The following is a 21,351-nucleotide window of genomic DNA, read 5'->3' as shown; positions in this document are numbered from 1 at the left end:
AAAGGCAGCTAAAAAGTTACATTTTATACATTGAAGGATTACTTAGATAAAACAGAGCAGGGGTTTGTTAAAAAATGTTGTACAAATAACTATCAATAATAATAATAATAATAATAATAACAATGATTATAAAACATCCAACATTCCACATAACACCTTCACTTTGTTTTTTTCCTTCTTTTTTCTTTTCTAGAAATACCTACCCCCAAGCTATGCATAGCACAATACTAACACCTCTTCCTCATTCTGAGCTCAACATCTTACTCATTACGGAGGCATGCTGACTCAGTTTTTCAGGAAAGCAAATGGGAAGTTGCGGTACAGAAAATGGCCCAGAGATCACCAGTGTGTGTGTGTGTGTGTGTGTGTGTGTAGTGACTAATAGTGAGATATGAGTGAACGGTGTGGCATTAAATTATTTTGGTAAGTTATTTGTAAAAAAAGTATTGTATACCAGGAGTAAATCTAATGATAATGTCTAACTAGAAGTCTGTAAATATATGTGTATACGAATTAGCTTATTTTAAATTGGTCTAAACTTGTAAATACTTTGACATGTCCTATATGCTTGTAAAAAGAGATCTACGGATGAATAAAGCTACTACTACTACTACTACTACTACTACACTCCTGGAAATTGAAATAAGAACACCGTGAATTCATTGTCCCAGGAAGGGGAAACTTTATTGACACATTCCTGGGGTCAGATACATCACATGATCACACTGACAGAACCACAGGCACATAGACACAGGCAACAGAGCATGCACAATGTCGGCACTAGTACAGTGAATATCCACCTTTCGCAGCAATGCAGGCTGCTATTCTCCCATGGAGACGATCGTAGAGATGCTGGATGTAGTCCTGTGGAACGGCTTGCCATGCCATTTCCACCTGACGCCTCAGTTGGACCAGCGTTCGTGCTGGACGTGCAGACCGCGTGAGACGACGCTTCATCCAGTCCCAAACATGCTCAATGGGGGACAGATCCGGAGATCTTGCTGGCCAGGGTGGTTGACTTACACCTTCTAGAGCACGTTGGGTGGCACGGGATACATGCGGACGTGCATTGTCCTGTTGGAACAGCAAGTTCCCTTGCCGGTCTAGGAATGGTAGAACGATGGGTTCGATGATGGTTTGGATGTACCGTGCACTATTCAGTGTCCCCTCGACGATCACCAGTGGTGTACGGCCAGTGTAGGAGATCGCTCCCCACACCATGATGCCGGGTGTTGGCCCTGTGTGCCTCGGTCGTATGCAGTCCTGATTGTGGCGCTCACCTGCACGGCGCCAAACACGCATACGACCATCATTGGCACCAAGGCAGAAGCGACTCTCATCGCTGAAGACGACACGTCTCCATTCGTCCCTCCATTCACGCCTGTCGCGACACCACTGGAGGCGGGCTGCACGATTTTGGGGCGTGAGCGGAAGACGGCCTAACGGTGTGTGGGACCGTAGCCCAGCTTCATGGAGACGGTTGCGAATGGTCCTCGCCGATACCCCAGGAGCAACAGTGTCCCTAATTCGCTGGGAAGTGGCGGTGCGGTCCCCTACGGCACTGCGTAGGATCCTACGGTCTTGGCGTGCATCCGTGCGTCGCTGCGGTCCGGTCCCAGGTCGACGGGCACGTGCACCTTCCGCCGACCACTGGCGACAACATCGATGTACTGTGGAGACCTCACGCCCCACGTGTTGAGCAATTCGGCGGTACGTCCACCCGGCCTCCCGCATGCCCACTATACGCCCTCGCTCAAAGTCCGTCAACTGCACATACGGTTCACGTCCACGCTGTCGCGGCATGCTACCAGTGTTAAAGACTGCGATGGAGCTCCGTATGCCACTGCAAACTGGCTGACACTGGCGGCGGCGGTGCACAAATGCTGCGCAGCTAGCGCCATTCGACGGCCAACACCGCGGTTCCTGGTGTGTCCGCTGTGCCGTGCGTGTGATCATTGCTTGTACAGCCCTCTCGCAGTGTCCGGAGCAAGTATGGTGGGTCTGACACACCGGTGTCAATGTGTTCTTTTTTCCATTTCCAGGAGTGTATATTTGAGGACGTAGATTGCAATCGCTCCTCTGAGATGAAAAGGTTGGCACAGTAGAGGGATTCGTGGCAGGCCGCATCAAACCAGTCGGAAGACTGGTGTCTAAAAAAATATTTAATACTTGATCTGGCAGCATTAAATACGTGTACGTTCAGCAGTTCCACAGAGCACACAGCTCCACCTACCTCTCTTATCAAGACTGTCCACAACGAAACCAGAACAGAGATGTAACATATAAAACAAAGAGTGTACATTTTTGACAACAGCAATCGCTCATACATCTTTAAAAATATTAACAAAATAAGTTTACAGAATTTTCAGTAAAATGTTTCAAGACTAATTCAGATATGTAGAATGTGTCTGTTTAAACATGAAATATTTAGTTTTAATGACCATGTGTCTGTGTAAAGTAATTTTTATGTTAATGAAGATATTGATTCTCCCTGGTATCGTAGGGCTGATATTGTATCATTAGCTTGAATGCAGTACTCACTGCGAAGCTGGTGTGTTTGCTAGTTGAATAATGAAATATAGTGGGTTTCATTTCTAGTCCCATTTGGTTCGTGCCGAGTCTGTCAGCAATCTGTTTTCTCCCAGAAGACCTTCGCAGCAAATTCTACTGATGAATAAAATGTTCTCGGATTTCCAACCGCGTCAATTGCTTAAAACTACACGAGCTTTCGGCCAAGCACTCCTTGGCCATTGTCAAGTGTTATGACTGCCAGTGGGCTGTTGGTGCGCCCTTATATACGCTAGCTGCCGGCTGTGACGTCACTGGTGACCGTGACATTGCCATATGCGGGCATGTTTTGAGTCGGCGTTCGATGTGCCCTCTTCAACCACGCGATCGCTGGATCCCACGCACCGCTGAGCTGTAAGCCACCGTCTCTATTCAGGGTGTTTGTGGTAATTTTTATTTTAATAGCTTCCTGTATTAAACTGTCCCAGAAGCCGTTAGTGCGAGCCACGACAGAGGTATCGTCAAACTTTATGTGGTGACCAATTTCTAACGCATGCTCAGCTAACGCAGATTTCTCTGGATGGCGTAGGCGATAATACCTCTCATGTTCTTTCCTGCGTTGTTCCACAGTGCGCACTGTTTGTCCGATGTACTTCTGGCCACACTCACAAGGTATTTCGTAAACTCCAAGTGTTCTGAGACCTACAGCGTCTTTAACTGGTCTCAGTAATTGACAAATTTTCGTTGGAGGCCTGAAGATCGATTTGATCTTGTGTCTTTTCAACAGGCGGCTTATCTTGCCGGACACAGAGCTACAGAATGGCAGCAAAGCAAGTTTCTTTTCCTGCTCTTCGTCGCTGGTCTTATTCTGATATTTCCCAGAAATCACTTCTTTCACTTGATGGGTGCTGTAGCCGTTATTCCTGAAAACCTTGCGTAGGTAGTTTTAACCAATTGACGCGGTTGGAAACCCGAGAACATTTTATTCAGTGTTATCGCCGCGAGACTCTGCAATTCTACTGATGTTTGCCCGGCGGAATCCAAACTGTGAGATTGTTTGGTGAGTCTGCCTGGGCAGCACGTACGGTAAGAAAGCATCTCACAAATGGGGAGGCTCTGGGTTCGAGTCAGAGGCCGGGACACAGCTTCAATCCGCCAGCAAGTTTCAAAGCAGCGCGCTCTCCACAGCAGAGTGGCGGACACGTCCCGGAACGTGAGAGACGTTCATGTCTGGCTGGCCGTGGGCTGAGCAGAAGCGCCCTCCGTGCTTCCCATGGCCTTGACTGCGGGCTGAACACTGCCGACAGCCGCCGGAAGCTCCGGGCCGTATCTTCTCCGGCGAGGACACGGTCACGTGACGTGACGTAAGCGCGACTCCACGTAACTCCTCGTCAAGCGTCCTCTATATCTACATACACTGTCTGGTCAAAAAGCATCTGGATGCGTTTATGTAATGCCAAATTTAAGGGGACAACACCCTGCCTATGTAACCCATGTTAATTTAGGCAACTATTTGACCCATTTCTGAAAAAAAACTATTTGATGCACGACCTTAATATTTTTATTGTAGGTTACATGACGCTAATAGAGTCAACTGTACTAAAATCTACTTTATCCATTTTATAGTTTTTAGAAAATACTTTTTTAAATTTATTAATAAAAAATATTAAGTTTTTTCTGCAGAAAATGTTTTTTTGTGATGGGAATACACTAATGGCTATTAAAATTCCTACACCACGAAGATGACGTGCTGCAGACGTGAAATTTAACCGACAGGAAGAAGATGCTGTGGTATGCAAATGATTAGCTTTTCAGAGCATTCACACAAGGTTGGCGCCGGTGGCGACACCTTCAACGTGCTGACATGCGGAAACTTTCCAACCGATTTCTTATACACAAACAGCAGTTGACCGGCGTTGCCTGGTGAAACGTTGTTGTGATGCCTCGTGCAAGGAGGAGACATGCGTACCATCACGTTTCCGACTTTGATAAAGGTCGGATTGTAGCCTATCGCGATTGCGGTTTATCGTATCGCGACATTGCTGCTCGCGTTGGTCGAGGTCCAATGACTGTTAGCAGAATATGGAATCGGTGGGTTCAGGGGGGTAATATGGAACGCCGTGCTGGATCTCAACGGCCTCGCATCACTAGCGGTCGAGATGACAGGCATCTTATCCGCACGGCTGTAACGGATCGTGCAGCCACGTCTCGATCCCTGAATCAACAGATGGGGACGTTTGCAAAACAACAACCATCTGCACGAACAGTTCGGCGACGTTTGGAGCAGCATGGACTATCAGCTCGTAGACCGTGGCTACGGTTACCCTTGACGCTGCATCACAGACAAGAGCGCCTGGGATGGTGTACTCGACGGCGAACCTGGGTGCACGAATGCCAAAACGTCATTTTCTCGGATGAATCCAGGTTCTGTTTACATCATCACGATGGTCGCATCCGTGTTTGGCGACATCGCGGTGAACGCACATCGTAGGCGTGAATTCGTCATCGCCATACTGGCGTATCACCCGGCGTGATGGTATGGGGTGCCATTGGTCACATGTCTCGGTCACCTCTTGTTCGCATTGACGGCACTTTGAACAGTGGACGTTACATTTCAGATGTGTTACGACTCGTGGTTCTACCCTTCATTCGATCCTTGCGAAACCCTACATTTCAGCAGGATAATGCACGACCGCATGTTGCAGGTTCTGTACGGGCCTTTCTGGACACGGAAAATGTTCGACTGCTGCCCTGGCCAGCACATTCTCTAGAGCTCTCACCAATTGAAAACGTCTGGTCAATGGTGGCCGAGCCGGCCGCGGTGGTCTCGCGGTTCTAGGCGCGCAGTCCGGAACCGTGCGACTGCTACGGTCGCAGGTTCGAATCCTGCCTCGGGCATGGATGTGTGTGATGTCCTTAGGTTAGTTAGGTTTAAGTAGTTCTAAGTTCTAGGGGACTGATAATCACAGCAGTTGAGTCCCATAGTGCTCAGAGCCATTTTGAATGGTGGCCGAGCAACTGGTTCGTCACAATACGCCAGTCACTACTCTTGGTGAACTGTGGTATCGTGTTGAAGCTGCATGGGCAGCTGTGCCTGTACACGCCATCCAAGCTCTGTTTGACTCAATGCCCAGGCGTATCAAGGCCGTTATTACGGCCAGAGGTGGTTGTTATGGGTACTGATTTCTCAGGATCTATGCACCCAAACTGCGTGAAAATGTAATCACATGTCAGTTGTAGTATAATATATTTGTCCAATGAACACCCGTTTATCATCTGCATTCCTTCTTGGTGTAGCAGCTTTAATGGCTAGTAGTGTATTAATGAATGTAATACCAGAGGTGGCTTTTCATGTTATGCAGAGTCTCTGAAAATTTCATTCATTCATTTATCTATGATAGTTTCTGATATAATGCGCCATATGTACTGAAAATTTTAGTTTTTGGGAAATAGACTTTAAAGAAAAAAACTTTGAAACTTATTACTTACAGTTAATTAAAACTGTCCTCCTGCATATGATGGCCCTTCTTTGCCCTCTAGTAGGTCTTTCAGCTTCTTTTTAACCTTCCTGGATGTTTTTCTTGGCCATATTAGTTGCAGACCTGTCTGCATCGGCTATCCTCATTTTATCGGAATGTTGCAGCCCAGTGATCATATTTTCACCAGGATTAATTCCCAGCTTTTTCAGTACCAAACACTCTCCAATATTGCCACAATTGGATGTAATAACAGCATCATGAATTCCTAGTTTCATTGTATGCGTGCCTTCAAATACAGTTTTAGGAATGTGGTTCCAAATTATGCTGTTGAAACATTCATTTGGGTTCTGTGTGTGCCCATGCAGACACTTCCTTAGAAGGTCAGGATGAGCCAAGTCTCTGAAAATAGGTTAATTGCTTTAATAACAGCAGCAGGAAGAAAATGCTGGTGAGAATAAGATTCTCCGGTTGCCTGAGCCCTACTGTATTTGCACCACGAATTTTCTGCTGATGGACACATTCCATGACATGACTTATTATCAGTACAGGACTTATGGAAGAATATGGCCCAAACATCTCTCTTCATTGCCTCCAGATTTTCTTTATTTCTCCAAATTGCCTGCCCATAGTATGCCTGCAAGTTAACTACTCGCAATCACACTTGAACAAAACTAACCGCGTGTTTGAAAGCATGTTGTTTACAAACAGCTGAAACAAAAGAATACCGACCGTTGCATTCCAAGGATAGCCAACACACTCGGGAGTAAAAAAAAATCCGTAACGTGCAATGTAGGGGATATAAAGATCTAAAATATATGCAGAAAAGTGGGTGACAGAAAAGTGGGCGTGGCACATAAACACACGTGGTAGGAAAATGCTCTTTAAATGCTCGAAAAAAAAATATTTCCAGCAAAATCCTTTTCAGAGGACTTAAATAAAACCTTAATCTATCGAAATATGATGAAAACCGAAAATCGATTTTTTCGACCTGAACGACGGTGTGGTCCCCTTAATATGTGTCACAAGAGGTGAGGAATATTGTGTTGTCTGTAAGAGGAGCAGTAACGCCGGAATATGTTGGTCAGGAGACACAGTAACTTCGAAAGTAGGCTAGTCAGTGGATGACACCTGAATAACAAATCGATCACAGACATTTCAGCACCATTAAAACTGCGTAAGTCGACAGTTGGTGATGTGTTTGTGAAGTGGAAACCCAGAACAGGTAGACTTTATGTACTGCCGCTTCCTCCACACGCAAAGGGTAGATACACCCCATATCAGTGTCCACTAATAGGTGTCTTGATACTTTTGATCACATCGTGAACTCTTGTGATATCGGGTGCATCTTTCGAAAACAAAAACTTTTTAGTCTTAAGCATATGCTATAATTTATCCCAAGCTTCTATTTTCATTCATGTAGAAAACATAATTTTGTGTGTGTGTGTGTGTGTGTGTGTGTGTGTGTGTGTGTGTGTGTGTTCTAGAGGCGCTCAATGACGAGATCAGCGGCGCCCAAAGATATAGTTTCGTGAAATCGGATGATTTTTTTGAAATACTGAGAGGCACACACACACACACACACACACACACACACACACACACTCTTCGGGAGGACGACGGTTCAATCCCGCGTCCGGCCATCCTGATTTAGGTTTTCCGCGATTTCCCTAAATAGCTCCAGGCAAATGCCGGGATGGTTCCTTCGAAAGGGCACGGCCGACTTCTTTCCCTGTCCTTCCCTAGAGAGAGAGCGCTGTAGGCCGAGGCTGACCGACCCCGTACGTTGACTGTCACTCCAAATTACTTGCAATTTTTCTGATAACATTGACTAATTTTTTTCTTTCAATGTCTCTTATAGTTCCAAATTAATTTTTGTTCTTTTTTTTCAGGTAAGACTCTCGTCCTGCCGTCTCTAGCGAGGAATTGTAAGTACAGCGCAGAATAACGTGTATCTGCGTTTTTCAGCTAGTGGAAAAGAATTACTCTACTTCCCAAATGATAAGGAAGTTCTGAAGTTCAAAACTGATTTAGCTTTCGAGAGAACATCTCTTTTGTCTGATGCAGGATGGGTGCTTTTGCGTGGGATGTTATGCACTGCCGCACATTGAAAAACTTTGTGTGATACATGAAAATATCGGATCAAAATTCTAGCTTAAGATCTGTCATACTGCAATGTCCCTGTGCGCTGTTGTGGATTCGTGTTTCTTACGCTGTTTTACCAAAGTGTCAGAGTGATTTGGAAATCGACGACGGAAAAAGGTTAACGTGGGATTCGCGGCTTCGTCTTGAAGCAAAACACTACTTGTTTTATTCATATTTTGCATTCGTAAAGTTTGAAACTTTACGCTGTACAGTCGGTTTAAGTAGTGAGTATTAATTTAATTGATAGCCTGTTTGTGTAGGCCAGGGATAGTCATCCTTTTTTAACTACTGCCCACTTCTATACCTCTGTTAGTAAAATCTTCTAACCACCCACGGGTTCGACAGTAATGGTGGTTTATGAAGTAGGGAAGTAACTTTACTTCATAACATTCATAAAACAGAGTTACAGCAAGTTGAAGCGTATAATAATAATTACTTACTGATTAGTTTGTCAAAATTTTATGAAAAGTTAATGAAAATGTTTTTGAAAACCCTGTAACCTATTGCCCACTGTGAAAGCTGGAACAGTAGGTCCAAATTGACTTATCACTGGTGTAGGCAGTCTCAGTGATGACACAGACATGGCCATGAACATCAGGGCAGCTGGACGCTGTATGGCAGATTTTCATGACTCACACCGTAGGTGACGTCCTGCATTCACAAGGCTAGGGCTCTGAGTCTCTCCCAGATTCATGCAAATTTTCATGGGCTCAGCTTACAGTCTGCTCACAACTTTCTTCATTGTTTACACCAAGTGAGGTACACATCAGTTGAGACATTAAGAGGACAATTGTTGGGGACCACTGGAAGGGTGGAACTTGGGACACTGGAAGGGTGGAACTTGGGACACTGGAAGGGTGGAACTTGCGACACTGGAAGGGTGGAATTTGGGACACTTGATGGGTGGAACTTGGGACACTGGAAGGGTGGAACTTGGGACACTGGAAGGGTGGAACTTGGGACACTGGAATGGTGGAACTTGCGACACTGGAAGGTAAGCGATTGGAACTCTGTTAGTGCAGAGGTTGGGGTTCTGGGCAGTCAGCAGTTGGACCACTGGGAGGCGACCTATGGCACTCTGGGAGGGCGGCGATGGTTGTTGCTAGGACAGAGGTTAGGTCTTGAGAGATGGTGATTGGGGCACTGGGTGGATGGCTGCAGGGCTCTGGGAGGGCGGCAATGGGACACTAGGAGGGTGGAGGTTGGATCATGGGAGGATGAGGTTGGGGCACTGAGAGGGCAGCTGTGGCACTCTGGTAGGGCAAAGGTCAGGGGCGCTGGGAGGGCGACAGTTGGAACAATGTTAGGGCGGTAGTTGGAGCACTGTGGGGCAGTGAGGAGTCACTGGCAGGGCAGTGTTGAGGGCACTGGGAGGGCAGAAGGCTGGAGCACTCATGAGGCCAGCAGTTTGGGGCACTGGGAGGGGAGCCGTTGGGTCTCTGGCAGGATAGAGGTCGGCACACTGGGAGGGTATTGGCTTCAGATCCTTATCCAGCCATTCTGATTCAGGTTTCTGTTAACGTAAACGCCAGTACAGTTCCCTTGAGAAGGGTAGCTGCCTATTTCCTCTGCCATCCTTGCACTAACCGACTTTGTGCGCTGCCCCTAATGATCTTATCATCGACAAGACATTATGCCCTAAGCCTCCTGTCTCGCACTTTTTGATACAAAGTAAATGTGTCGAGACCCTGAAAGGTTCTTTGTTCGCAATTCATATGGAAAAGCAGAGTTGTGATGTAAGCTCATACTTCAAAAAATGATTTTTAATATTATTAAATCAGCGTTGGCCCTCTCCCCCCCCCCCACCCCACACACACACACACACACAGAGACGCGCTTGCTTGCTTGGGTGCACATGGGTATCAGTCTCCTTGAGTTTGTGCAGGAACTCCGCCGTTGCTACCTCTCGGTGCATATTGCAGACTGCTCAGTGTTTTCCCACTGACACCCATCTGGCAAATATGGAAGGAACTTGTCACAGGGTGGGGGCACGGTTCAAAGCCGAAAATCATGTCGTTAGTGACGCAGGCAGCCACTGCACCCTTGGCTTTAGCGACAGTGCCGCCACTACACAAACAAATCGTTCTGCCTCAGCCCTTTTAATGTCGCTTTCACGTTACCTCAAGTGCGATACGCTTTTGAGGTGCCACTCCAGTTTCTCAAGACAACCCACCTACCATAGCTGCAGTGAATGTATCACCGAGAACCAATAACCTGAGTATGAAGTGACTAGATGACAAAAGGTGAACAACAATGGAAGACTCCCAGAGCACATGCAGCAATATGCTCACCCCATAATGAGTCCGTCCAAATCAAATTAAAGTAACCACTAAATAGAAATCATAGTCTGTATTTTATACGTGCGCGTTAAGAATAGCAAGCGATGCCACTGAAACATTAAATACCGGGTGATCAAAAAGTCAGTATAAATTTGAAAACTGAGTGAATCACGGAATAATGTCGATAGAGAGGTACAAATTGACACACATGCTTGGAATGACATGGGGTTTTATTAGAACCAAAAATATACAGAAGTTCAGAAAATGTCCAACAGATGGCGCTTGATCTGATCAGAGTAGCAATAATTAGCATAACAAAGTAAGACAAAGCAAAGATGATGTACTTAACAGGAAATGCTCAATATGTCCACCATCATTCCTCAACAATAGCTGTAGTCGAGGAATAATGTTGTGAACAGCACTGTAAAGCATGCCCGGAGTTATGGCGAGGCATTGGCGTCGGATGTTGTCTTTCAGCATCCCTAGAGATGTTGGTCGATCACGATACACTTGCGACTTCAGGTAACCCCAAAGCCAATAATCGCACGGACGGAGGTCTGGGGACCTGGGAGGCCAAGCATGACGAAAGTGGCGGCTGAGCACACGATGATCACCAAACGACGTGCGCAAGAGATCTTTCACGCGTCTAGCAATACTTTTTTTTTTGTTCTAATAAAACCCCATGTCATTCCAAGCATGTGTGTCAATTTTTACCCCTCTATCCACATTATTCCGTGGTTTGGTTCAAATGGCTCTGAGCACTATGGGACTTAACTTCTGAGGTCATCAGTCCCCTAGAACTTAGAACTACTTAAACCTATCTAACCTAAGGACATCACAAACATCCATGCCCGAGGCAGGATTCGAACCTGCGACCGTAGCGGTCGCGCGGTTCCAAACTGTAGCGCCTAGAACCGCTCGGCTACCACGGCCGGCTATTCCGTGGTTTATTAAGTTTTCAAATTTATACTGACTTTTTGATCGCCCGGTAAAATAAAAATCACCAGAACAGCAGCCACTGTGTAATGCAGCGGGTTCTGTACTGTACAGTGCTGCCACTGTTGTGTATTTAGTGCAGCGTTAGTCACAGGGCGTTGAATAATCAGCAGTCTTAGTTGCTAGCATTTATAATGTTGCCTCTTTGCTGCTGCTGCTGCTGCTGCAAGGACGTGATGCCTGAAATACGTCGCACCTAAGACGCTATTACAGAAGAGTTACACAACCAAAGTGCAGTCATTTGATTTATCTATTAATATGGCGGCTGTGCATCCACGAAAAGAGCCCGTTGAATTGTCCACTGTCTATTACGTTACACGTGTGAGCCGAAGTTCCAGCATGAGCGTTTTACAATTGTTATGGGGGATAGGTCTTGGAGTGGCGTGGGTAGCGGAGGGTGTTAACGCACTGCTTTAGAGATCCGTGAAGACGAGCTGGCCAGTCAGCCTCGATGTGGTTTTTAGGCGGTTTGCACATCCAGCTAGATGAAAAGAGGGTCGGTGCCCACTTGCCGCCTCTGATGCTCGCTACGCAAACATTTAGAAAAAGTTCTCTCTCTTGGACATGAGATTTCTCTGAACGGCCACGCCGGGCTGAACTTCTCGCATGCTCCCCCTCCCCCGTCACTGGACTTTGCCCGGTTCTTCTCGCAAGTACGCGAAACAGCGCCACATTTCATTTAGCATTGCGGCGTGGCATTTTTCGGTCGGCACAACTCTGAGTTCGAAAAAATCTTGGCTTCAGCATCGTTTACCCTTTGCTGTTTGTTTGTGGTATGAAGGACGTTCATAGGTCCAGTGGCTGTTTGCACCTAAAGAGTCAGTCTAGCGATCTTCATCACAGTCCTTTAAAATGAATGCGAATGACAGAAGAAAGGGATGAGAAATCCGAATTTGCATAAGCGACAGTTACTGCATATTTTCTGTGAAACATCACAATACCATACAGAAAGAATTTAAAGATTTACTTGATAATTAAACAGCAAAAAATTACAACGATCGACCAACGGAATTCATTGTTCTGTACATCAAAAAGCACTTTGTGCTAAATTTGCAGGCATGGAGCACGAGAAGAAATTAGTAGTACGAATAGTAAAATTTCTGATGTCGCACGCATTATTCCAGTGAAAGCTGTTGCAACAGCTTTCAGTGGAATTGAACGAAGAGTATGGAGTCTTCATATATGACTGCGAAGTACGTTGGTTAAGTCAAGGGGCATGCCGGGAACGATTTTTGGATTTGAATCTCGCTATCCTGGAATTTAAGAAGGAAAAAGGAGGGCAGGAGCGAAAATTAGAACATGCGGAATGGATTGAGGACTTTGCGTTTTAAATGGACTTGACTGCACACTGCAAACACTAAGACACTGCAAGTTAACTTTTTTTCTAATTTTGGAATGCATTTAAAAGGGGGCCACATTCTGAGAAAGACAGTCCAATTCCCTAAGCTCACTGGTGTTTAAGAAAAAAAAATGGTTCAAATGGCTCTGAGCACTATGGGACTCAACATCTTAGGTCATAAGTCCCCTAGAACTTAGAACTACTTAAACCTAACTAACCTAAGGACATCACACACACCCATACCCGAGGCGGGATTCGAACCTGCGACCGTAGCAGTCCCGCGGTGTTTAAGAAAACGCGAGGTTTCAAGAACTCAGTGTCGCCTTGAAAGAAGTTCAACAATAGTTTTATAAAGCTTTTTGGGGACTCTGAGAATTTCACATATGTTTCCGAGCTGTTTTCTAGATCGTTTGTCACATTCAGTTGAAAGCTCCTGTTTGCATGTGCAGATGTAACTGACCGACCTGCAAGGTAATTCCAGTTCTAATATCAAATGTTTTTACATTAAAACTGTCGACGAAGTGTATATTGCTTTCCTTAGGTAGCGTTCCAAGTCTCCATAATAAGGTTGCAAAAGTGCTACAATATTTCTATAGACATACTTGTGTGAAAGAACTTTTTTTAGATTATTAAACTCAATAAGTCACGATTATGCGAAAACTTGAGTGTGAAACTCTGTGAAATTATCAGCGTCTGTCCATATGCCGACGGTTTGTACCAGATAAAAGTTGTGTCTTCAGGGCGATACAAATAATTAAATGATACTGGAACACAAGAAAATAGTGCTCACCGCCTTTTGCGAAGTGAAAAGGCGTTTATAAAAACGAAGTTACACGAAGTTCTTTAATATGTGTGTGCACTGCCCTCAGAACGCAAAAAGAGGAGGATCAATCACAACAAAAAGTGAGTAATAACAAATATATACGCAAAACATGTTGCCACAGCAAAAATCACGTTTTTTAAAAAAATAATCAAGGGATATGTTGACTCGCCAGTGGAATTCACATTTACATCGTTTGCTTTGCAGATGACAAGCTGTCAGTACAGGACACGATACAGAGGTGCGCCTGCTTAGCTGCCGGCACGGTAGCTCAGCGTGTTCGGTCAGAGGGCTGCGTGCTCTCTGTAATAAAAAAACTGAGTTAAGGAACCAACGATCAACTTGAATGGATGTCTTCTGACGTCCGCCCCAAGCAAACGCAACGAACTATATCGAACAACAAGAGTAACAAAAAAAAAAAATAAAAAAGAAAAAAAAAAGAAAAAGAAAAAAGGGATGAGTGGTAACGTGCTCGCCTCCCATGCAAGCGGTCCCGGGTTCGATTCCCGCTGGGTTGGAGATTTTCTCCGCTCGGGGACTGGGTGTTGTGTTGTCCTCATCATAATTTCATCCTCATCAACGTCGCGAAAGTCGCCAAATGTGTTGTCGAATGAAATAAGACTTGCGCTTGGCGGCCGAACTTCCCCGTATAGGGGCCTCCCGGCCAACGATGCCATACTCTCATTTCCATTTTTACCATACAGATGGTCCTGCAAAGCCATGTAATATAAAATCACAGTAATAAGAAAAGCGAACGAAAGCCTTCTATAGGCCTCACTTTGTTAGATCAGTTACAACCTAAAATATGTTAATTTTTTACAGTTTTCAATAAACAAAGCCCACTGATGATGATGGCACAGAGGTGGCGAAACATGTTTGGGTGACAAGAAAAAACAGTGTTTCAGCACAAAAGGCGGAACCTATATGGTGTAATGGAAAAATTGTTTTTTTTAAATCTATCTTGTTGATAAATGTGAATATAAAACCAAGTTGTATGCAGTGCGATTGGTGTACCATTTAAATGCGGCACGTTCGCAGTTTCCCCTCTTCCCCCACCTCGCGCTCAGACAGCACGGCGCGGCAGTGGGGGTAATGGTGGTCACTCGTGCTCGGATGATGCTCGCGAGCCGAAATCTTGGCCGCCCCTGGCCTAGAGAAAAGGTGTAAGGCAGGGAATGACAAGAAGATCGGAGGATACATCGGGGCTTTGTAGATAAAATCGCCATGTGAGTGATCTTACGAAACACGCAAGGACACAACTCGAGGTTTTCGCTCTAGCACACATTTATTCATACTGACACTGACCGTGAGACATGGCAGGGCTCCTCACAGCGTGTATAGTTCAGTTCTTTTATCTTGGCGGTTCGCGCATGCCCGCCCAGGCGCGGGAGATTGCTGCGTTGCCAGTTGCACGCGCCAAGAGAACAGCGCAATAGTATAGTTCGCAAACTTACGTTTAGGGGGGAGCGCGCAGTTTATGAAGTAAAGCTACCACGGCCGCATTAACCCTTTCGCTGCTAGAGGGATGTGCTCCCCGCATTTCGGGCTGTGCGCGATTTTGTCATCACTGCACTGCTCGCCTGTGCAGACACATGGTGTTCCGACTGCTTTGACACACTTATCATTCGATTTCACAAAAAATATTTGGCCCAATAATTTGATTTTTACACATCTTCTTGACTGATACTTTCCCCCCCCCATAAATGACTTAATTTTGTTTCGATGTTCAACGCAGTTATTGTGCAGCATTAGATGTAGTAAACCATTGCACGAAATTTTGAATAGTTTGCAGAGGTAAAAGTCCATAGCGTATACTTTCTTTATGGTCGATTTTAGTTGCCACTAGAAATTTCAAAAACTTACATTCAAACGAATAAAATTCATGAAGTAAGACACTTCGATATTGTTTTTAAATAAATAAAATATTAAGCATCGAACAAGATTTGAGCTCACAACCTTTCGCTTAGCAGCCAAACACTTTAACCATTACGCTAACGCAGCTCTTCATTGAATAAACCTCCCACAGCACTTTAAAATATCACGCAAAATACCGACAAACACTGCTGGTATGACTATGAATTACGTTTCGTCGAAGTACAATAGGAAATAAACAATTACCGCTGTTCTTTATTGCGAAAAAGCGGTTAGTGAGAATGATACAAACACCTTTCCTTGCAATCGTCTGAATTGGAGGCTTATTGCTTGTTTGTTTTAATTAATTAATACAATATGAAGCAATTGGTATAAAGAATGCTTTTTCCAAACGTTCTATAAGAGAAAGTCTGCTATCAAGACATTGCTTTCGTTCAATTACTTTATTTATGACTGAACGTTTCTAAAACTGAAGACGCTCGTCTGTGCTCTGCACTGCAGTCGAGCTCTGGCAACGTCGTTCTCTGTCCATTGGCTGACTGCATTTTGTGACGTCACATGCGTAGAACGAACCTAAACTCGGCCGCCGTCGTAAATGACGCGCACTTTAATAACACCCACCCCCCACCCCCACCCCTAACGCTCTACATACCCCGACATTATCGGAGCAGTGCTGCGTCATAGAGGACAGGCATCTCACAAAGTCGTCTAACTCTGCACACATTTGCGGTCATTGAGGGTACACTGCAAATTTCATACGCGATCGACGCATCGACCCGCCGGTTGGATCCTTCCTCAGGACCTTATAGTGTTCACAGTTAGCTTCAACGTCATACAGTCTTGATGTTGTTGTTGTCTTCAGTCCTGAGACTGGTCTGATGCAGCTCTCCATGCCACTCTATCCTGTGCCAGCTTCTTCATCTCCCAGTACCTACTGCAGCCTACATCCTTCTGAATCTGCTTAGTGTATTCATCTCTTGGTCTCCCTCTACGATTTTTACTCTCCACGCTGCCCTCCAGTACTAAACTGGTGATCCCTTGATGCCTCAGAACATGTCCTACCAACCCATCCCTTCTTCTAGTCAAGTTGTGCCACAAACTCATCTTCTCCCCAATTCTATTCAGTACCTCCTCATTAGTTATGTGATCTACCCATCTAATCTTCAGCATTCTTCTGTAGCACCAGATTTCGAAAGCTTCTATTCTCTTCTTGTCCAAACTATTTATCGTCCATGTTTCACTTCCATACATGGCTACACTCCATACAAGTACTTTCAGAAACGACTTCCTGACACTTAAATCTATACTCGATGTTAACAAATTGTTCTTCTTCAGAAACGCTTTCCTTGCCATTGCCAGTCTACATTTTATATCCTCTCTACTTCGACCATCATCAGTTATTTTGCTCCCCAAATAGCAAAACTCCTTTGCTACTTTAAGTGTCTCATTTCCTAATCTAATTCCCTCAGCATCACCCGACTTAATTCGACTACAGTCCATTATCCTCGTTTTGCATTTGTTGATGTTAATCGTATAACCTCCTTTCAAGACACTGTCCATTCCGTTCAATTGCTCTTCCAAGTCCTTTCCTGTCTCTGACAGAATTACAATGTCATCGGCGAACCCCAAAGTTTTTATTTCTCCTCCATGGATTTTAATACCTACTCCGAACATTTCTTTTGTTTCCTTTTTTGCTTCCTCAATATACACATTGAATAACATCAGGGATAGGCTACAACCCTGTCTCACTCCCTTCCCAACCACTGCTTCCCTTTCATGTCCCTCGACTCTTATAACTTGCCATCTGGTTTCTGTACAAATTGTAAATAGCCTTTGCGCTCCCTGTATTTTACCCTTGCCACCTTCAGAGTTTGAAAGAGAGTATTCCAATCAACATTGACAGTCTCGATACTCTTCACCAAATTGCCTCCAGTGCGCCACACGGCACTGCCTGCCAATACGGGGCATTTCCACAAGTTCGCCAGACGCGTCACGTCTTGCAAACGGCACAGGTGGTGTCACGAGAGTCGCGGCCCGCACTCAGGCGATCGGGTTTCCACCGGGATTACTGTTACACGGGCCCAGGAGATCAGATCGAGTAGGCGCCGTGTGACGTGACGTAACCAGGCGGGCGCCAGCAGACTGTCGAAATATCTCTCTCTCTCTCTCTCTCTCTCTCTCTCTCTCTCTCTCTCTCTGTGTGTGTGTGTGTGTGTGTGTGTGTGTGTGTGTGTGTGTGTGTGTAAGGCAACAATGGGTGCTGGAACAGACCTGTGACCAATAGATTTTTCCTAGTATTTTCCGCTCAATGCTTCTTAGTGCATTTTTGTCGTGTTCTGTCAACGTCCATACCTCTGAGCCGGAGCAAGAAGTCTAGAGAATACGCTACAATGCCGAATTACGAGAGTTAATACAGGGCAGGGACATAGTAAAATTTGTGAAATCACAGCGAACACGATGGCTAGGACACTTGGAGAGGATGGCAGAGGATAGAATCCCAAAGAAAATGATGAAAGGTACGATCCATTCAGTTAGGCGAAAATGGAGACCTAGAAGAAGATGGATCGACGAGGTGATAATAGATATCACCAATATGGGAGTCCGGGGGTGGAAAAGAGCAGCAACTAACCGAGAAGTGTGGAGGAAGATTGTTGAAGAAGCCAAGGCTCACCAAGGGCTGTAGCGCTACTGAAGAAGAGAAGAAGAATAGACCTGTGAAAAAATTTAGAAACAAACAGGTAGAGCGAGCCTGCTTTGGACTCTGAGAGTGGAGAAATTACCTGATCACCGCCGCAACGTTATTTACACCCGTGCATCCCGCGATCATTCTGACGGTCACTTGCCTACGAATCCTCTTCGAGAAAATTTCTTGTAGTTACGATTAGCCGGCCGGAGTGGCCGTGCGGTTCTGGGCGCTACAGTCTGGAGCCGAGCGATCGCTACGGTCGCAGGTTCGAATCCTGCCTCGGGCATGGATGTGTGTGATGTCCTTAGGTTAGTTAGGTTTAATTAGTTCTAAGTTCTAGGCGACTGATGACCTCAGAAGTTAAGTCGCATAGTGCTCAGAGCCATGTGAACCAAGTTCCGATTAGTTCAATCTGTCTCAATTGTAGTTCGTGCTGATTAGTTTGTCAGAATGTCAGGATTTAGGTATTAGCTTCTGACGTCTTACTTTTCAAATGCCGCATGCTCCCTATTTTTGTTCAAAGTAAGCTATGTTCATGTTGCAGCAGTGGAATATGATGTCCATTTACAAGTCAGTACTGTCCATAACGACTCACTTCAAACGCATGAATGATAGCTGTACTGTAGCTGAAGTCAGGATGTGCAATAAAACACAGACTGAATTGCGATTGATTGGTGACTTCCTTTCTGATTGAATCAAAATTTATTCGTGTTATCCTGCACTTTAGCAATAATTATAGTGCGCGGCCCTTAGATATGACTGTTCATCAACCTCTATATCTACATAATTCTTTTGCAATTCACACCTAAGCTCGTAACTACTTCAGACTATTTCTCGGCCGTTCCACTCACGAATAGCCATTCGGAAAAGCAAACACTCAAATCTTTCCTTGCGATCTCTGATTCCTTACACTGATCATATCTTCCTATTTAAGAGGGGATCAACAAAATATTTTCACAATCGTAGGAAAAAGTTTGTTGTTGTTGTTGTGATCTTCAGTCCTGAGATTGGTTTGATGCAGCTCTCCATGCTACTCTATCTTCATATCCCAGTACCTACTGCAGCCTACATCCTTCTGTATCTGCTTAGTGTATTCATCTCTTGGTCTCCCTCTACGATTTTTACCGTCCACGCTGCCCTCCAGTAATAAATTGGTGATCCCAAGATGTCTCAGAACATGTCCTACCAACCGATCGCTTCTTCTGGTCAAGTTGTGCCACAAAATCCTCTTCTCCCCAATTCTATTCAATACCTCCTCTATCCGTCGAATCTACAGCATTCTTCTGTAGCACCAGATTTCGAATGCTTCTATTCTCTTCTTGTCTAAACTATTTATCGCCCAAGATTCACTTCCATACATGGCTACACTCCATACAAGTACTTTCAGAAACGACTTCCTGACATTTAAATCTGTACTCCATGTTAACAAATTTCTCTTCCTCAGAAACGCTTTCCTTGCCATTGACAGTCTACATTTTATATCCTCTCTGCTTCGACAATCATCAGTTATTTTGCTCCCCAAATAGCAAAACTCCTTTACTACTGTAAATGACTCATTTCTTAATCTAATTCCCTCAGCATCACCCGACTTAATTCGACTACATTCCATTATCCTCGTTTTGCTTTTGTTGGTGTTCATCTTGTACCCTCCTTTCAAGACACTGTCCATTCCGTTCAACTGCTCTTCCAAGTTCTTTGCTGTCTCTGACAGAATTACAATGTCATCAGTGAACCTCAAAGTTTTTATTTCTTCTCCATGGATTTTAATGCCTACTCCGAACTTTTCTTTTGTTTCCTTTACTGCTTGCTCAATATACAGATTGAATAACATCGGGGATAGGCTACAACCCTGTCTCACTCCCTTCCCAACCACTGCTTCTCTTTCATACCCCTCGACTCTTATAACTGCCATCTGCTTTCTGTACAAATACAGTAAAGCTGCATGCCCTCGGGAAAAATTACGACTGCAGTTTCCCCTAAAGTAGGTGATTGAAATTCGAAACGGCTCTGTTTTAACGATTGCCACCACAACTCACGTATACATTCTGTTGCACTCTTTCTCCTATTTCGCGTGAATACAAAACGAGCTGCCCTTCTCTTAGCTTTTTCGATGTCCTCCGTCAATCCTATCAGGCCGTTATCGATCCAATACAGCGCACCAGAACAGGTCGGACATGCGTAGTGTAGACAGTCCCTTTAGTAGGCCTGTTGCATGTTCTAAGGGTTCTGCCACTAAATCGCAGTCTTTGGTTCGCCTTCCCCAGAACATTTGCTATGCGATCGTTCCAGTTTATGTTGTTCATAACTGTTATCCCTAGGTATTTAGTTGAATTGACAGCCTTTAGGCTTATGTCATTTATCATGTAACCGAAATTTGATTCCTTTTAGTACTCACGTTGACGATCTCAGGGTTTTTATAGTTTACAGACTTTTTGCATAATGAGATTTTCACTCTGCAGCGGAGTGTGCGCTGATATGAAACTTCCTGGCAGATTAAAACTGTGTGCCCAACCGAGACTCGAACTCGGAACCTTTGCCTTTCGCGGGCAAGTGCTCTACCAACTGAGCTACCGAAGCACGACTCACGCCCGGTACTCACAGCTTTACTTCTGCCACTCCGCTGCAGAGTGAAAATCTCATTCTGGAAACATCCCCCAGGCTGTGGCTAAGCCATGTCTCCGCAATATCCTTTCTTTCAGGAGTGCTAGTTCTGCAAGGTTCGCAGGAGAGCTTCTGTAAAGTTTGGAAGGTAGGAGACGAGGTACTGGCAGAAGTAAAGCTGTGAGTACCGGGCGTGAGTCGTGCTTCGGTTGCTCAGTTGGTAGAGCACTTGCCCGCGAAAGGCAAAGGTCCGGAGTTCGAGTCTCGGTTGGGCACACAGTTTTAATCTGCCAGGAAGTTTCATATCAGCGCACACTCCGCTGCAGAGTGAAAATCTCATTCTGGAAACATCCCCCTGGCTGTGGCTAAGCCATGTCTCCGAAATATCCTTTCTTTCAGGAGTGCTAGTTCTGCAAGGTTCGCAGGAGAGCTTCTGTAAAGTTTGGAAGGTAGGAGACGAGGTACTGGCAGAAGTAAAGCTGTGAGTACCGGGCGTGAGTCGTGCTTCGGTAGCTCAGTTGGTAGAGCACTTGCCCGCGAAAGGCAAAGGTCCCGAGTTCGAGTCTCGGTTGGGCGCACAGTTTTAATCTGCCAGGAAGTTTCATATCAGCGCACACTCCGCTGCAGAG

The 21,351-nt window shown here is 45.2% G+C and overlaps 1 protein-coding gene and 1 non-coding gene across 2 annotated transcripts in view; both read left to right on the top strand.

Annotated features, from left to right (window-relative positions):
* The window catches only part of LOC126419216 (calcium uniporter protein, mitochondrial), a gene marked incomplete in the record, with an annotated part of 2,318,083 nt that overhangs the window by 2,120,101 nt on the left and 176,631 nt on the right, over positions 1-21,351 (top strand).
* Trnas-cga (transfer RNA serine (anticodon CGA)) lies at positions 21,226-21,300 on the top strand. Its single transcript has one exon. It is a non-coding gene; the product is annotated as a tRNA-Ser (tRNA).

The sequence above is a fragment of the Schistocerca serialis genome, chromosome 9 (assembly GCF_023864345.2).
Source record: "Schistocerca serialis cubense isolate TAMUIC-IGC-003099 chromosome 9, iqSchSeri2.2, whole genome shotgun sequence".
NCBI lineage: Eukaryota > Metazoa > Arthropoda > Insecta > Orthoptera > Acrididae > Schistocerca > Schistocerca serialis.
Note: the sequence above shows the minus strand (reverse complement) of the source record. Positions and strands in the feature narration are given on the sequence as shown.